This window comes from Canis lupus, chromosome 12 (assembly GCF_003254725.2).
Source record: "Canis lupus dingo isolate Sandy chromosome 12, ASM325472v2, whole genome shotgun sequence".
Classification (NCBI taxonomy): Eukaryota; Metazoa; Chordata; class Mammalia; order Carnivora; family Canidae; genus Canis; species Canis lupus.
The window spans coordinates 15,627,874-15,647,218 of record NC_064254.1 but is presented as its reverse complement, the minus strand read 5'-3'; the positions used below and the strand labels follow the sequence as shown (position 1 = coordinate 15,647,218).

General features: G+C 39.2%; 1 long non-coding RNA gene across 2 annotated transcripts in view; it reads left to right on the top strand.

Annotated features, from left to right (window-relative positions):
* The first annotated feature begins 503 nt into the window (after positions 1 to 503).
* The window catches only part of LOC112641700 (uncharacterized), a 30,488-nt gene continuing 11,646 nt past the window's right edge, over positions 504 to 19,345 (top strand). The window contains exons 1-2 of one of the 2 annotated variants that reach the window (XR_007401163.1): positions 504 to 685; positions 9,469 to 9,549. This is a non-coding gene — a long non-coding RNA (uncharacterized LOC112641700). Of the gene's footprint in view, positions 686 to 2,370; positions 2,427 to 9,468; positions 9,550 to 19,345 lie in introns of those variants that run through there. The other variant, XR_007401162.1, reaches the window with a different exon arrangement.

Here is a 19,345-nt window from a genome sequence, read left to right as displayed (position 1 = left end):
GAGCCACGCAGGCACCTCAATATTTATTTTTATACCAATATAGTTCATTGCGTTTTCACCTTCTGGAAGCCACCTATACTTCTTGATTTATAGTTCCTTCATACCAATATAGTTCATTGCATTTTCAGCTTCTGGAAGCCACCTTCTTCATAGAAGAAGCCATACTTCTTGACTTATAGTTCCTTTATCTGTCCTCAAGGCCAGCAACTTTGCATCTCTCTAATCATTCTTCAGTCGTCATAGATTCCTCCAACTGACTCTTCTTCTGCCTCTTTTCTCCACTTTTAAGGATGCTTACAATCACATTGGGCAAATCTGAATAATCTAGGATACTCTCCCTATTTTAAAATCAGTTGATTTGTCACATTAATTCCATCTTAATTTTTTTGGACTATTTAATGTAGCATACTCACAGGTTCCAAGGATTAACATGTGAATATTTTGCAGGGCCATCGTTCTGCTTCCTACAGCTTATATACACTTATACACATTTTATAAACCAAGATTGAACTGCAGAGAATATAATCTACTCTAGCTAGTTTAAGCAGAAAAGAATCTATTTCAGTGGCCTCAGAACTGATGGTTGAATAACTAACTGGATTTCGGCTAAGTTTCCAGGAGTCATTTCCAAAGAACACAGTGCAAAACTAGGTTACCAGAGAGCTGACGATACTGATATAATCAGGTACGGATGGAATCTGGAGGCTGTGGGTAAGGCTGTTGTCTATAAAAGCTACATCACCTCCACTACAATCAGAAAGCTGTCTCTGCTAAATTGGAAATCCAGTATTACACTGCTGGATTGTGCAGCCTCTGCTGTTATTCACACCAACAAAATGCATGCCTCTTGCTGTCTCTCCTCACTTAGTTCAGTTTCAAAATCAAGTGTTATGCTAGTGCATCAGATTAGAGGAACCTAAGTCACATCAGGAACTCTGGTTATAATGGAATCCGGGTGATGTTATTTTTAGTTTTATAGCTACTACAACACAGGAAAACATAATAGCAAGAGGTTAAGAATGAATATTAAACAAATTAACCAAAATATCTGCTAGAAGCATACATAGTGTATTTCTGAAAGGAAATCTAATAAACCAGTACAGTGGATGCAGTTGGAAAGGGGAATTTGGTCAGAATCTGGGATGGGAGGGACAATTTATTTTTATTGTACATCCTTTGTAACTACTGAAATTAGTACTTTGCACATGTATTGTTTTTTCACAACTAAATAATTTTTAAATAGTATAGGGCAAAACAAAACCAAGTAAACTAAAATAAAAATAAGATCTCCAATGATCCTAATACAGCTAATCCACAGACCAGGGTAACCCCATCAATTAATACTTTCTGAAATTAATGTATTTTTTATTTGGTCTAGCTGAGGAAGAGCATAGTTAGCTGCAGATAATTGATAATTATTGGACTTTATTTTATATTTTATTATTTTGACATCATCTGTGGGTTAAAAAGATCTTTACTGCTACTTATTTTCTTTACCCTGCATTTTGCTTTTCTCTTTTAAAGATTGTATTTATTTATTTGAGAGAGAGCACAAGTGGGAAGAGCAGCAGAGGGAGAGGGAGAAACAGGCTCTCTGCTGAACAGGGGGCCTGATGTGGGGCTCCATCCCAGGACCGTGGGATCATGAGCCACCCAGGTGCCCCTGCATTTTGCTCTTATTGGTTACTTTCTCGTTTCTTAGCATGACTAGTTAACTAATATATACACAAAAGACTGCCTTGTAATTACCAATCACTTGGGTAAGGCTAACCATTTGGCCTGAACTCCATAACAAGGAACCACATTTCCACTGTTGCTACCTGTAAGGACTACAGGCATGATGCCAAAAAGGTAACAGTTCTGTGGGGTGATCTTACAACACTAAAACCTTTATTAAACCATGAAAATACTTTGAGGAGTAAGTAAAACATAATGCTGAGCCTGAGGGACTAGAAAAAGCCTTTATTTAAAGAAATGGGGACAGAAATGGGGAATCCAGAGGAAGTGGTAATTTGGCTGGGGAAGATAATGAGTTGATTTATGCAACATTGGGGTTGGTAGCTGGGGATAGTCTTTCAAATAGCAGAGTCTGAGCAGCCAGTTGAAATGAGGAACTGAAATTTAAGAGAGGGCAAATCTGCCAGACATATGCATTGAATAATCATCAAGCACATGTAAAACCTTTACTATAAAGGTCTTGATGAAATCTGCTTTACCACAGGCTCAAACCATGTTTCTAGTATATGCAGTGATATGAGTCTCACTCTTAGTGATATAAAATGAAACCTATCAGTGGGAATTGAGTAGAAATAGTAACAGGCTTTCTCTCTGGGAAATGTGGCATACAGGTCTAACTATAATCAAGTTGTCGATCCCTCTGGGCAGATGTCACTGAATTGGCCTGTGGACTCCCAGGGGCTAAAGAAGTAAGTGGAAAACTGTCTAGTCCACTGTACACCACCCTGCAGCATCCGGGAGAAGCTATGCTGTTTTCCCTTCTCCAGCAATTGAGAGATTTCTGAGAAAATAGGACTTCATTCTTTTTCTTTCCAGCTTTATTGATACAGAAAAAGCTACACATAATAAATGTATACAACTTAGTTTGGACATATGTAAACATTCTTGTTATTGTCCCCACAATCCAGGTAATAGATATTTTCATTATCTCCAAAAGTTTCCTTATATTCTCCCCACCTTTTTAAATGCACAGTACAGGAATTGTGTTGTACAGCAGATCTCTGGAATCTATTTATATTAATACTGACTCAATGGTAGTCATAATCCTTTGGAATTGACATTAATTGATCAGGGAAAGGAGTATGTAATTCTATGCAGAAATACTTAAAAAGGGACACGCTCAGCTGTTGAGCGTCTGCCTTTGACTCTGGGCATGATCATGGAGTCCCACATTAGGCTCCCTACAGGGAGCCTGCTTCTCCCTCTGCCTATCTCTTGCATCTCAACCTGTGTCTCTCATGAATAAATAAATAAAATCGTTTTTTAAAAAGATAAATACTTAAAATAGGTCCTCTATGTCCTACACACACATGCACACAAACACTTAAACTGGCTGTAGAAGAGCTGCCTTCAAAAGTTAATCACTGCCTTCAAAAGTTAATCACCTGGGTGGCTCAGTGGTTGAGCATCTACTTTCAGCTCAGGTCATGATCCCGGGGTCCTGGGATTGAGTCCTGCATCAGGCTCCCCAGGGAACCTGCTTCTCCTTCTGCCTATGTCTCTGCCTCTCTCTGTGTGTCTCTCATGAATAAATAAATAAAAATCTAAAAAAAAATTAATCACTGACTAGAACCAGAAAGATATTTCTCAGCTGCTCTCAATATCACAAGATTTGACTGCAGAAATCTACACGTACACTCATGATTCCCTGGAGAATTCGCTGAGTGTGAAGGAAGAAACCACTTCAAGCACTGACCTGACCCGTGACCAGAAATCCGACTCCACCGGAGAAGTTGTAGACACTCTCAGATGCAATCTCAGCCAGTGAACAGGAAGAGGAGCAGGGCTGCCTGCCTGAGGCTTAGGTGTCCAGGGCCCCAGATGACTCAGGCTTTTTCTAAGGTGGACAGGAGGAATGCTACTGTGAGACTATGCATAGAGGTGGCTGGTGACTTTCCTGTTCTGCCCAGTATTAAAAGTTTTCTTTGTCAATAATTGTTAAAGTCAGGATGTTGGGAAATGTGGCTGTTGGCACCTAGGTATCAAATAGAATAATCCTGTTGCCAATATGTTCACCTCTGCGGTATGATTTCACTTTGCTGAGAGGCTGAAAGCATCTGCTCAAAATTACTTCCTTATCCTGAGGCAAGGCAAACAAAAGGAAAAATAAGCTATTGGGACTTCATCAAAATAAAAAGCTTCTGCACAGTGAGGGAAGGATCAACAAAACTAAAAGGCAACCTATGGAATGGGAGAAGGTATTTGCAAATGACATAGCTCATTAAGGGTTGATATCCAAAATATATGAAAAACTTATAAAACACCCCAAAACCAAGAAATCCAAATAACAAATGGGCAGAAGACACAAATAGACATTTTTCCAAAGAAGACATACAGGTGGCCAGCAGTCATATGAAAAGATGCTCAACATCACTGATCTGAGAAATGCAAATCAAAACTACAATGGAATATCACCTCCCACCTGTCAGAATGGCTAAACTCTACAACATGAGGAACAACAGTTGTTGGCGAGGATGTGGAGAAAAAGGAACATTTATGCACTGTTGGTGGGAACGCAAACTTGTGCAGCCATTCTCAAAAACAGTGTGGAGATTCCTCAAAAAGTTAAAAATAGAACCCTTATGATCCAGCGATTGCACTAGTAGGTATTCACCCAAAGAATACAAATACTAATTCAAAGGGGTACATGCACCCCAATGTTTATAGCAGCATTATTTACAATAGCCAAGAGCCCAAGAGTCCATCGACTGATGAATGGATAAAGAAGATGTGGTATATGGTACACACACACACAAATACATAAATAGAGATTACTAAAAGATGTGAAGATAGTCTCTTACTTCTGAATCTTCACCTTTCTGAGCTTGCCATCCCCAGTTCTTTTGACCTTTTTCAGCTGATGTTCTCTATGTGTCTTTTTCCTCCTGGTTGGTTGTCTCCATTCCAGGTTTTTCAGCAAACTTTTAAAATGCATCAGATGTCCTGACTAGTACAGAAGGGAGAAAAATCTACCACCTACTAATTCTAGTCACTTTACTTCTATCGATGAAGCAATGAGCGCTCTGTGACTGAATCTTACTGTGGTGTAGTAGGACTTGAGGTTTCAAGTATAATTCATTTTGTCCCTGATAAAAGTTAAATTCAGCTTCTGGCAATCCTTTTCTTGTGGATTATAATTTACTGCCGTTCAGCCCACTCACTCTACCAGTTTTATACCACCTGTTAATATGACAAGTGGGTCTTCACTAATGTAAAAGTCTCTAGCAGAGTCAAAGACAAAGACAGCTCTGCACTACACTATGTTTCCATGCTGACATGGACACCATTGCTGTGCTTAATCATCTGAATATTGGAAGCATTTTGCAGCTAGACAGGATTTACAAATAGCCAAAGCAGGCAGGTGGTTTCAAAGGTAGCATCAAGTTTTCCCAACCTATCAGAGTGCATCTCCAATTCATTCTCAATACCTTGTGTTCTAATAGTGTCTGAGATTTTTCTTCTTATTAAAATGAGCTAGGAGGCATGCCTGGGTAGCTCAGTAGTTGAGCATCTGCCTTTGGCTCAGGTTGTGATCCCGGAGTCCTGGGATCGAGTCCCACATCAGGCTCCACAAAGGGAGCCTGCATCCCCCATTGCCTATGTCTCTGCCTCTCTCTGTATGTCTCTCATGAATAAATAAATAAAAATAAATTTAAAAATAAAAAAATAAAATGAGCTAGTACCTAACAGCACTAAATCCTTCAGTTTAATCTGGATGTAAATTTATCAGCAAATTCTGGGATAGCAGATTTTCACAGGGAGTAGAGTGGAGACAGCAGAAAGGCCCAGGGTATCTGAGAAGTAAGGGAATTTGACATCCCCAGTTCCTTCGACCTTTGGGGTTGAAAACACCCAGTAAATTTCACTCTCTTCAGCTTATTCAAAGTTTTTGGACCTCAAACTCTTTGCACAGTAATATATGATTATCTAACCTTTCATGTGAATATAAAAATCATCTCACCTTTTTCTATGATATAATACAGAACTTTATGGGTAGCAGATCTCAGATGAGTGATAAATGAAGTAACAAAGTAATAAGTGAATCTGGGTCCCATAACCACAGCTCTGTAGACTTTTTAAGAAACAAAACTCAAATACTAAGGAACAGATTTTAAATTTAAAATATTTTATTTTAGATCAGCATAATATTTAATATTATATTAGGAAACTCATTGTATATATTCCTTAATAATAATCATCATATGTGAAGATATCCAATAATTTCCTATTTAACAAATGGGAATTATCTGATTATCTAATAATTATTAGATCATTTTCATTTTATAAAGAATACTTACCAACAAATAAATTTAAAAGACATATTTACTTTGGGGAAACAATTTTAACAATAATATAGGAGATCAGGTTGTTGTAGGCAGTGATGGGATCTACTTTTGCTCCTATTTCTTAAAGTTTATAGGATTTTGGTTAGTGGTATTGAGATGCAGATTCATTACTCTGTCACTCAGTTTATCACAACTGGGACCTGCCACTCATTATGAAGTTTTTGGCGGATATACAACATTACATCATTCTGTTGTTTTTGTATTCTTATATGTAAATTGCACTATTAGGTAATAACTCAGAAACAAAAGAAATACTAATGACAAAGTACACGGTTATCACTGAGGACCATAAGTATGATACTAATTCTCCAAGTCTCAGATTGATCCCTCTCCAGGTTCATCAGATACAATCATCAAATCAAATTTTTAAATAGTATATCCAAATGTATTGATTTTTAAAAAATCAAATTTAAATACCAAACTGTTGCAAGGATTACAGCCACTAGGGCTTTTCAATTATGGGACACAACTACTCACACATATGTGTCATTTGCAGGGAGGTGCTTACAACTTCTGTTACCACATCATTGGTAAGCACAAAAGAAAAGAGAGCAGTTGATTTCCTCTTATATGGAAAGTGCGAAAATTCAAAACACCAATTTACAAAAGCATTTATCAATTTTTGATGCCATAACAGTGAAATTTTCCCCCAAAGTAGGGACGCCTGGGTGGCTCAGCTGAGATTCTGGATTTCTAACAAGTTTCCAGGTGCTGCTGCTGGTCCAGCCACAGGGGACTCCAGGTCCCTCTCCAGAGCTGGCAAGAGAATGCTAAATGATGACGTTAACCTTATTCAATGAGGTAAAGTATACGGGGAAAACCATAAAGCGCAAACACAAGCTATTTATTCTATTAGGTACAATCCATGTGTTCCTTTGTTTCAGTCCCTGGACTGTACATCTCCCTGGTAGGCACGAAACACCATCACCATCACCAGCAACAAAGCCTCACGCTTACTCTAAATCCATCTGTCTGCTATGGAAAGACACACCACCCACGGAACCATTATTTGAGTCTTGTCAAGCTGTGAAAGCTGTGGTTATATATAAACAAAAGGCAGTAAAGAAAGATAGATATACAAATGGCAGGTGATCAGGAAAAGCTGGCAGAAAAGGATCCGAGAATATTTGCTAACTAGAAAAAAATGTCATATATTAACTCCTCTTTTCTTGTGGGTTCAGATGAGGATACTTGTTGAGGAAATGTTCATACATTATCTACATTTGTAAATGAAAAAGCCATATATTTGCATGAAAAAAAATGATATGAATAAATGAATGCAATAAACCTTAAACTGTCTCTTACTGTTGGGGGTGGGTATGGGGGTTTGTAAGGGGGAATAATGGCTACAAACCATTATTGAACACCTACTATATAAAAACTGCTTTATGTGGATCATATTGAATTTCCACTCAACTCTTAAAAACAAGTACAATATTGAAATATCCATTTCACTGTTTAAGAATCTGAGACTCTGAGAGGTTATAGAAATTACTAATTTGTATATTAGCAGACCCAGACTCTCAAATCCTTTTATCATAAATGTTTATAACGCCAGTCTCATACATTTAAAACTACATATAGATATCTGTTTTGTTTTGTTTTGAATACTTTATTTATTCATGAGAAACACAGCGGGGGTGGGGGGCAGAGACACAGGCAGAGGGAGAAGCAGGCTCCATGCAGGGAGCTGGATATGGGACTCGATCCCGGAACTCCAGGATCACGCCCTAGGTCGAAAGCCGGCGCAAAACTGCTGAGCCATCCAGGGATTCCCCAGATATCTGTTCTGATATTGGTTTGCTATTTTGACTACCTAGAAAAACTACAACCACTAGCAAGTGGGAAGTGGCTAGGGAAGGCCACATTCATGACAAATGCTTTTCAAATTTTTTTAAAAAATTAAAAAATAGGGGCACCAGGCTGGCTCAGTCGGTTAAGCATCTGCCTTCAGCTTGGGTCATGATTTTAGGGTCCTGGGATATAGTCCTGCATGGGGCTCCCTGCTCAGCGAGGGGTCAGATTCTCCCTCTCCCTCTGCTGCTCCTCCTGCTTGTGCTCGCACGCTCTCTATCAAATAAATAAAATCTTTTAAAAAATTAAAAATATATATATACAAATGGAAAAATTCAAACTGGATATAAAGTTACAAAATGAAAAGAGAAGTCTCATCTGCCTCCTTTCTAGAAATGGAATTGGTGGGTCAAAATTCAGAATCTCTGGGATGGACCCCCAGCATCAGTGTGCTGTAGGAACGCTCGAGGTAACTTTTAAGGCACAAAGAGGGTGAAAACTGACCTAGATCTTAGCTAGATCACCCCTAAAAGTGAATCTTTTATACTGAGCCTGCTGTCACACACACAACACACTTGATTTGAAAGTTCATTTTCTTTCCTTTTTCAAAGTTACCCGGATTCTATAAGCATTTGTTGAAAGTTTCCAATGGCATCATTTTCCACCCACCACCGGGTGATGTATTTGAGATCCCAGAACAAAGCTGGTGAACAGATCAAATCAGTGTCCACCTGTCTGTGCTCCCAACAGAAGCATCATGTGCCTGTGAGTCATGAGACCTGGCTGGTTGCTTCAGACATGTTCATGGGATCAAATCTGCAGCCAGGAAGGAGGCTACAAGTGAAGGGTTTTTTTGGTTGGTTATTGCTATTTATTTTTGTCTGTTGATTTTTGTTGTTTTTTTAATGATCTTGGACCAAAATTTCATTTGATGTACTATTTCCTAGACTCTGTAAGAAAGTTTATGTGCACTTTTAGGGATTTCTAATGGCTCCTTCTTGAGTGCCAAAATGCCATTGACAGTCTTCTAGTCTCATTTAACTGCTTAGAGCTCAGTGATTGGAAATGATAATGGTGGTTTGAGCAGAAAACCATTGCCCTGGGGAAACAAATGGAAATATAAAGTACTTTGTCAAAATCTTCTTGATAGGCTAAAACTGAAGAGAATTTGCTTACCATGTAATTTAATATGGAAACTATTCAATGATATAGTTCTTAGATCAGTAAAGATCAGAAAGAACTTTCTTCCCCCAGAGTTGCAGTTAGTAAAAGTTGGCTAGAAGATTCACCTTGTTATGTCAACACCAAGCATGAAAGAAAAAAAAAAGATTATAAGATTATAGCTAATTGGCTGCCAACTGGCACCGTTTTTAATTCTCACTAGCTACATTCAAGAAACAGGACACATTCTTTTTAATCAGCCTTGTCTTCAAATATCTGTGCAGAAGGAGCACTAGATACACAAAATTAAAGCTGAACTAAGGACAGTGAAGCATGGACATTGCTGCATGAAACTTAAATGCATTTTTCTTTTCATTCTTTGATCAAGTAGTTAATATTTTCTTAAAGAAACTTTTTGTTGTTGTTTCAGACATGAAGAAAGAAGACATAGAGTATATTAAAATGCAAAATCAACCAGCACATCAGTGACTGTTTTTGGCTAATTTCAAAGGTTGGTGTTCTGAATATTTAGTATTTTTGGTCACAACTGCAGAAATTCTAGACTGCAGTCTCTAGACTATTCACATGCAGTTTCTAGACTACAGTTTCCAGAAAAATATGAATGGCCAAGTAAATTGACACTAGCAAAATGATAATTTTCCCATGTCACATTCCTGACTAGAATAAGGGGTTAGACATATATTTAGATGTAATGCCAATTGTAAAGATGATAAGCAACTTAAACCCTGAACAATTCAAATTTTGAAATCATTAAAAGAAAAACAACAACAGAAAAGAACTAACCATGAGAATATAAGCTATCAAAACAAAAACAGAAGCAGGATTTTGGCTATGCCTAATTTATTAAAAAACAAAAGTTCTTAGATTTTTCTAGCACAGAATCATACCGGTCTGTCAACTTTTGTTTTGCTTAAATACTCGATAGTGTGGCCCTACAGCAAACTTGGAAACCTTTAGAAGACAAGGGTGTGATACTCCATCCATGCCAACTATAAAAACCCAGATGGGTTTTGTTGATTTGAGCCACAGCATCCAGAGGGTGATGCTGTGAGAAAGTGACCGCACTATGTAAAAGAGGACAATTTTGCAATTTAGAACTGAACTCTAATTACTCCTCCCACTCCTGGGAGAAAAGGATACCTTCTATGGGTTTCTTGCATAATGGTATTGAAGAATTCACGGTTTTGTGTGATATGTATCTAATTCTATCACTGATTGCCATGTTTAGAGAATAATCCCATGTACAGCCCACCAACTTCATAGCACTCTGTGTTTTCTTGTTACACATATTGATTTGACTTTTTGAAAATTTGATATTATACTGACCTGAGAGGTAATTTTTTTTACATAAAATTATTCATCAACTTGCAGTGCACAAATACATCAAAAAATTGTGTCAGAAATCATTCATTCAGGGATCCCTGGGTGGCACAGCGGTTTGGCGCCTGCCTTTGGCCCAGGGTGCGATCCTGGAGACCCGGGATCGAATCCCACATCGGGCTCCCGGTGCATAGAGCCTGCTTCTCCCTCTGCCTGTGTCTCTGCCTCTCTCTCTCTCTCTGTATCTGTCATAAATAAATAAAATATTAAAAAAAAAAAAAGAAATCATTCATTCAGGTAAAGGGAATACAAATCCTAAACAAAAACAAAAATTTATTTGTTTATTTATTTTATTTATTTATTTTTTTTTTTATGATAGTCACAGAGAGAGAGAGAGAGAGGCAGAGACACAGGCAGAGGGAGAAGCAGGCTCCATGCACCGGGAGCCTGATGTGGGATTCGATCCCGGGTCTCCAGGATCGCGCCCTGGGCCAAAGGCAGGCGCCAAACCGCTGCGCCACCCAGGGATCCCGTTTGTTTATTTATTTATTTATTGTGTACTATATGCCACAATTCTAAGCTTTAAGGAGGTTTCTTGCTCTCATTATACTTGTATAATGCTTTTCAAAGATAAAATTTAAATTTGCTTGATAATCCCTATTCATAATTTAGCTTGCCAAGATTCCGAAGAAAGAATTCATTCACAAGATCATGGCCTAGAAGGTATAAACTGAGACTATCTCAGTGTGACACTTTTTTACATTCTGGAACAAAAACATTGATATAAATGAGCTAGAGTGGCTTGAAGCTGTCAAGAAGTTCAAAGCAACCAAATATGGTAAAATTCCCACTTCCTCAGATGGTTAATATGATTTTCCTATATAAGGGCTCACTGTGGTCTACTATCTCATAAAACACTTAAAAATATGAAAGTATATGAAAATGTAATTATGCTTTCCAGATCATGGCAGAGACCATAAATATAGGAGTTCAGGTGTTCAAAACTGGGCAGAGATTCAAGTGGGCTACCCCCAGGTGTAAGAATGTTTGGAGCAGCACAGGAATCTTGAGACCCATAAGCAGGAGGGCAATAAAAGAATGAGAGGGGCTACATGTTGGGTAAGGCACAGTCCCTACCAAAGACACTAACAGTGAGGCCAAAGGGAGGGACTTAAGAGTTGACTTGCTGACCCAAAAAGTTACTTTTCAGATTACTTTTCTCCTTTTCCAATACTTCCAATTCTATCTTTAGCCTTTCTGGATTGATCACATAAGGTGAATATTTTCTTTGTCCTTTTTATGAAACCCTTTACTTATACTCTTCTTAATGTTCGTACCACTTAGGTATGTACCCACTATCTTTAACCTGGCTGTGTTAAGGAGGATAGATTAAATAACTCAAAATAAGAAGCTTCTGATACATCAGACAAGTCACTTAGATTTAAAGAGGCCTCAGGCTCTCTCTGTAAAATGAAGGGGTAGGTAACTTATCAAATACAACAGAGACAAAAAAAAAAAATACAACAGAGACTATAGCAGAAAACTTGGTTTTAGCTTGTTTAAACAACTGAGAAGATTTATTGGCTCACATAACTGGAATTTAAGAGATTGAGCAGGCTTTGAGGTTGGCTTAATTAAGTAACTCCAGCAACTGTTTTCACAATTTTCCTGGCTATGCGCATCTCTGAGTATTGGCTCATTTTCAGGGTAGCATCCCTCTTGATGACAAATTTGGCTGGAGAATTTACAAGTTTCACAACCCTACCTCACAACATGGAGACGAAGAGTGTCTTTTCTGGTATTTTCCTTTAAACAAGAAATATTCAGAACCTAGAGGTTTCCAAAAACTTCCCTCCACTGTTGTCTCATATTGAGTCCCATTCCAATTCCAATGCCTAATCCATTGGATTAGTCCCTTAGGACTGCCATAACAAAATGCCACAGACTGGGTGGCTTAAATAACAAAATTTATTTTCTCACAGTTCTGGAGGTTAAAAGTCCAAGATCAAGGTTTCAGCAGGGTTGGTTTCTTCTGTGGCCTCTTTCCATGGCTTGTAGATAACCGTCTTCTCCCTGTGTCTTCTACTTGTCTTTCCTCTGTACATGACTGTGTTCAAATTTTCTCTTATAAGGACATCAGTCATATTGGATGGGGGCCCACCTTAATGACCTGCTTTTAACTTAATTACCTCTTTAAAGGACCTATCTCCAAATACAGTCACATTCTGAAGTACTGGGGATTGGTGTTTCAAAATATAAATTTTGGAGGGACACAATTCAGCCCATAATGCTCACCCTAATAACAAGGACCTAGCCAAACAGGTTGGCTTAGACTGGGATTCTGAACCAATGAGATCATCCTCACTGCTAAGGGAAGCCCATTGCCAAAACACACTGGCGCATAAGGGAGGGTAGAAGACCAGGTGAAAATTGGGCTGACAGAGGGAACCAGCAACCATCAATATTCATTATAGGAAAATCAGGCTAAGTATTGCTAAGATTTCTCCTCACTCTAAAACTCAATAATTCAAAACCCAAGTATTTTTCTGCATAATGTACTAAAGGTTAATTCAATACAAAGCCAGAGGTGGAGCTTTGATGACAGTGAACCAGAAATAGGGGATTAAAAAGTTACATTACCAGAGAAGCCATCAGGGCAGGATGACATTCTCTTAGAGGTGTGGCTCCATTTTTTTTTTTTTTAGATAGTGGGAGTGAAAAACAAGACCGTGAGCTCTAGTCGACAGTGGATGAAGGAAATAAAGAATCACTCAGCTGTGTGTGGGGACAGAAAAAAAGTGTCTCAGCATAGCCCACATTTTATTATGTTGAATATGGTAAGAGTTCTGCAGATGTCACAGGATGCTGATAAAGACTGTTGACATGGGTAGCCTGGGTGGCTCAGAGGTTTAGCGCCGCCTTCAGCCCAGGGCCTGATCCTGGAGACCTGGAATCGAGTCCCACGTCGGGCTCCCTGCATGGAGCCTGCTTCTCCCACTGCCTGTGTCTCTCTGCCTCTCTCTCTCTCTGTGTCTCTCAAGAATAAATAAATAAAATCTCTAAAAAAAAAAAAAAAAGAAAAGACTGTTGACAGAAAACCTCTTCAGCTTTTGACTTGACCTTTTATTATGTTAGGTTAAGCCAGGGGAAATTGATACTTAATAGATTAAAGATGATTAACATATTGGCAATTTCAAGGTTCAACCTAATAAAGGCCTTTCCCAATAGGCCTTAAAGATATGTGGTCTAAAGCATAGCAGCAAATATAAAGGATTTATGAAAGAAATGTATCTTAGAACATAAGTTCACTTTCAGCCTGATGGCCTCCACAAACTCCATTTATGATACAATATAAAATAATGATAATCTTGACTTAGAGACAGAAAGCTAAATTATACTTTGCACTGTCTATTTTCTGTATCTGGGGAATATATAAATCTGAAAGTATTCAAACAAAGAAAAACTGTGGCATTTAAAAAATCTCAGATAACTTTTCCTACTTACACTAAGTAACTGAATCACCAGCTATAGATGGGGAAAATTAAATTTCTGAGTTTTATAAAAATAGCAAAATGATTTCACTCCTTACCCTTACCACTCACCTTCCCTATCTTCTAACTTAATTGGCACTGAAACCCCTGAATTTATCTAATGGGTCATTTGCTTTGTTTGGATCTCACGTTAGATTTTTTTTTTTAATATTTTAAGGTATGTATCAAATGTCCCAGATAGGCTTTAATGGAAAAGAAAAATTGGCCATAGACAAATGAATCCCCAAAACTTTTGGTTTAGACTTCAGTTTCGTTTTCTTTGCCCCCCAAGTATGGGCAGAGTTTTAAACATTTTTTTAATCATAATTTTTTTCTTTATTCTACTAAAGTTATTTCACATTTGTAGAAATTTTATGTTGAAGAAGTTTCTCTTTATTATTCAATATCCCTCCCTTTAAAAGTGTATTTGATATATGTAGGATTTACACTGATAAGGAAAATTGGAAGGCTCCCAAGAATATTTCCTATAAATTTCTTTTTTTTTAAAGATTTTATTTATTTATTCATAAGAGACACACAGAGAGAGGCAGAGACACAGGCCGCCCAGAAATATAATTTTATTTGCACACTATCTGAGAAATGAAAATCTCTTAGATTTTTATAATACAACAAGAATATTACTTGCTAATAAAACTTTTGGGGCAGTGCTGCTGGTGGAACAATGTGTGTAATTAAAACACGAAATAAGGGCAGCCCTGGTGGCTCAGCGGTTTAGCGCCACCTTTGGCTCAGGGTGTGATCCTGGAGACCAGGGATTGAGTCCCATGTCAGGCTCCCTGCATAGAGCCTGCTTCTCCCTCTGCCTGTGTCTCTGCCTCTCTCTCTCTTTTTCTCTTTCTGTCTCTCTCATGAATAAATAAAATTTTTACAAAAAAATAAAACACAAAATAATTCTGGGGCACCTGGGTAGCTCACTGGTTGAGCATCTGCCTTTGGCTGGAGTCATGATCCCCCGGCCCTGGGATTGGGTCCTGTATTGTGCACCCTGCTCTGTAGGGAGTTTGCTTCTCCCTCTGCTCCTCGCCCTGCTTATGCTCTCTCCCCCCTCCTCTCAAATAAATAAATAAAATCTTTAAAAAAAAAAGGAATTCCATCTTTTCATTTTTCTTAAAGTGATCTCTAAAAAATATATTCCTATTCTTTTTTTTTGACGTGTAATTACTTATGTGGCTACGTCTGGCAGAGGCAAAGTACAAAACCCATTTTTTTTCCCTTCACAAGGACACAAGTGCTGCCCTGCATTACAGATCGCTGTGGGAGGTGTTTATTTTGCAATTAAATAAGAGTAAGGAGAATGTTCTGAAGTTATTGCTTAGTGTCCCTTTCCCTCTCCTCCCCCAACACCTTTTGTAAAGATTATTAAAACCAAGGCTGAAAGTGGTTTTGGTAAAGTAAAATTCTGGTCTAAAATAAATTAGTTGACATGTACAAAGATAAGTGTAACCATTTGCATTTTACTTCTCCTACCATACCTTAGGCCACCATCACCTGCTTTAGGTTCTACAGAGAATTATGTGGCAGGAGTTGCTTCATTTGATTCTGTGTTCAACGCTGTTTGGGGCACCTCTAATATATAAGGCACAGTGCCAAGAATTTGGATCAAGGTGACCTTACAACTTAGAGGAAATAAAAATATGTGCCTATATAACTAAATAACTATAATGCAAGAAGGAAAGCAAAAAGTACCATGAAAAATACAGTCAGGGTTAGGCTCCAGGGGAAGAAATGTTGCAGCTAAAGAAATGTCGCATTTGGACTGCTTTGAAAGACAAGGGGATTTGGAAGTGCTGAGAAGTGACAGGGAGGACTCCCAGGCAGAAAGAACAGCATGCATGTGGCAAAATGAAATGCATGTCTAGGAAACACCACACAGTTAAGGTGTGGCTCTAGTATAGAATATGAGAGGATTAACGAGGAATAAACTGGAGAAATGGGTTGACCTAGATATGAGAGGGTCAGAAATGCCAGGCTAATGAGTTTGATGATGTTCTGTGCCTACAGACCCAGGACCGAGGGAGCTGGATCAATGGAGAGCTACAATTGATTTTGTTTTAAGTAGGGCAGTGACAATGGCCAAGTGATTATTCGTGTAAACAAATTGCTGGAGGCAGAAAACAAGGTGGGAGAAGGTTAGAAGGTTTTTCTATATCCAGGTGCAAGCTAATGAAAGCCTGAGTTGTAGGGACACCTAGGGAGCTCAGGGCATGATCCCAAGGTCCTGGGATCAAGTCCCTCATCAGGCTCCCAGCAGGAAACCTGCCTATATCTCTGTGTCTCTCATGAATAAATAAATAAAATCTTAAAAAAAAAAAAAAAAAAAGAAGTCTGAGTTATAGTATCGGCTAGCCTCTTATTCCCTTTCAAGCTCCCTACACAGATACCACGCAACTGCAGGCCTATCAAATGGAGTCTTGACCTACCTTTCCTTGTCTTTTCTCAATCTCCTTTGGTTTGTTCTCTTTCCACTGATCAAGATTCTTGGCTCCCTGACTTCTTCCTTCAGCTCTGAGCCCCACTCATTTGACCTTTATCCTTACCTTTCTAGCATTTGGACACTAGTTTTTTCCTGTGTAATCTGGTCAGATTCATTTTCCATCCTTGGATTATTATTTCTCTTAGATGGGTTCATGATGCCTCAGCCCAAGCCTTAGCCTGGTAGAGCACAGTCTCACGTGACTCAGTCAGGATTTGCAGTTGCAAAGAAACTACTCTCACTAGTGTAGACAGAAAAAAAATTAAATTTATTTTTAAAAATATTTTTCAAGATTTTATTTTTAAGTAATCGCTACGCTCAGTGTGGGGCCTGAACTCACAACCCTGAGATCAAGAGCCTGAAGAGTAATTTAAATTTAATAAAGTATATTTGGTACCTCATGGAATCTCCAAGAGGTCTGGAAAGTCAGGTCTAGAGGCTCTGCAGCCAAGATCTACACCCATATCATATAATGAGGCTGCTAGGGGAAAATTGCTGCTGGGCACAGATACCACAGCTCAGGCTAGTCACTCTGGGGACCCAACACATAAAAGAAACGCCCAAAGTTCACCAAGCAGATTCTGGAAGAGCAATGACTCTGTTTTCATCCCTGTGAAATGGTAGATTGCAAAGGCTCCTGCTTCCTGCATTTGTTGGATTCTGGGGCAAAATCTTTATGATGATAGCTGATTGGTGAAGCCTACCTACATGGAGAGATGGCATGAACATGGTGCTAACAGAGCTGGAGCTTTAGGAGCTTTCACTAGCACAGAGCCCTTCCAAGTCCCTGGGAGAGTCCTAGACAGGTCATAGGTTTGGGACAATTTGTGAAGAAAGATACCATAACTCCAACTCTGTCTTCCCCAATACACTTAGTAAATGTGCACAATATGATCAACCAGTGTTGTGAAGCTTTAAATAAACTTCCTCAATTATCAATAAAAATTGTTTTTGACCAACTTTATTAAAGATTAAAGTATCTATTTTTTAAAAAGATCTTATTTTATTTTATTTGTATTTATTTGAGAGACAGAGACAGAGCCTGGGCAATGGGGAGGAGGCAGAGGGAGAGGGAGAAACAGGCTCCCCACTGAGCAGGGAGCCCAATGTGGGGCTTGATCCCAGGACCCTGACATCATGACCTGAGCTGAAGCAGATGCTTAACCGACTGAGCCACCCTAAAAAGATTTTATTTTTAAGTTATCTCCACACCCAACATGGAGCTCAAACTTGCAACCTTATGATCAAGACTCACATGCTCTACCGACTAAACCAGCCAGGCGCCCCTCTTTTATTCATTTGTAGAAAAAAATATTAAAAATCATTGTTATGTGGAGAGGCAATCAAAAAGTATTATTTTTCCAGATTTGTTATGGTTGTGGTACTGGCCAGCTTTTTAAAATTTGTAATTTATGGGACGCCTGGGTGGCTCAGTGGTTGACCATCTGCCTTTGGCTCAGGGCGTGACCCTGGAGTCCCAGGATCGAGTCCCACGTCAGGCTCCCTGCATGGAGCCTGCTCTCTCTGCCTATGTCTCTGCCTCTCTCTCTCTCTGTCTCTTGTGAATAAATAAAATCTTTAAAAAAATAAAATTTGTAATTTGTTTTCATTTCTTTTCTAATTTGAAATGAGCACCTAATTTTTGTAATTTATTTATTTATGATAGTCACAGAGAGAGAGAGAGAGAGAGAGAGGCAGAGACACAGGCAGAGGGAAAAGCAGGCTCCATGCACCGGGAGCCCGACGTGGGATTCGATCCCGGGTCTCCAGGATCGCACCCTGGGCCAAAGGCAGGCGCCAAACTGCTGCGCCACCCAGGGATCCCGAGCACCTAATTTTTAGACCTAACTTTATTTTTTTATTTTTATTTTTTTTTAAGATTTTATTTATCGGGAATCCCTGGGTGGCTCAGTGGTTTGGTGCCTGCCTTTGGCCCAGGGCGTGATCCTGGGGTCCCGGGATCAAGTCCCACGTCGGGCTCCCTGTATGGAGCCTGCTTCTCTCTCTGCCTCTCTCTCTCTCCCCCTGTGTCTCTCATGAATAAATAAATAAATAAATAATCTTTTAAAAAAAAGATTTTATGTATTTATTCATAGAGACACACAAAGAGAGAGAGAGAGAGAGGCAGAGACACACAGGCAGAGGGAGAAGCAGCCTCCATGCAGGGAACCTGACATGGGACTCCATCCCGGATCTCCAGGATCACACTCCGGGCTGCAGGCAGCGCTAAACCACTGCGCCACTGGGGCTGCCCTAGACCCAACTTTAAATTCATGATTCAGGTTGCTGTTTCTTAAAGGAGGCCCCATAAATTGTGTTAGCTCCAAACCCCACAAAACCAGGATCTGGCCCTGGCTGAATTCCTGATTCCTAACTAAACAGAGTAAGAGAGCTAAGGGTAGGAAGGGTGTTTAAACATGCCTGGTGGCCCCAAACACAATGAATGTCTATTCCATTGTGCTTGAGCATAAGTCTGGCATATGGAAATGACACCCCTCCTGAGGAAATAACACTTGGATAGGTTTTGGAAAAGGAGAGGTGGGAACAAACACCAGAAACATTGCATAGGCACAGTGAGAAATTGGATTGTGCACAAGAAGAGATAACCCTTAGGATCAGCATAGATGATTATCAGGTTGGTGATGTTAATATGCCAGATAGGGATCTCAGAGTTGATAGAACTTCAGGGAGGGATTGGGAAGGCAGAGGGTTTGCTTTTGAACGTCCAAGGATTCAAATTGTGAAAGCCTCTTCAAGGACTAAAGTTAGCAGATCTACTAGTATTTAATTCACCATCTCATAGTGCTAAAAAAAGGTAGTAAAAGTTGCAGTTATAAAGTGTAATTTAGGAGCACCTGGGTGGCTCAGTGGATGAGCGTCTGCCTTTGGCTCAGGTTGTAATCCTGGGATCCTGGGATATAGTCCTGCATCAGGCTTCCTGC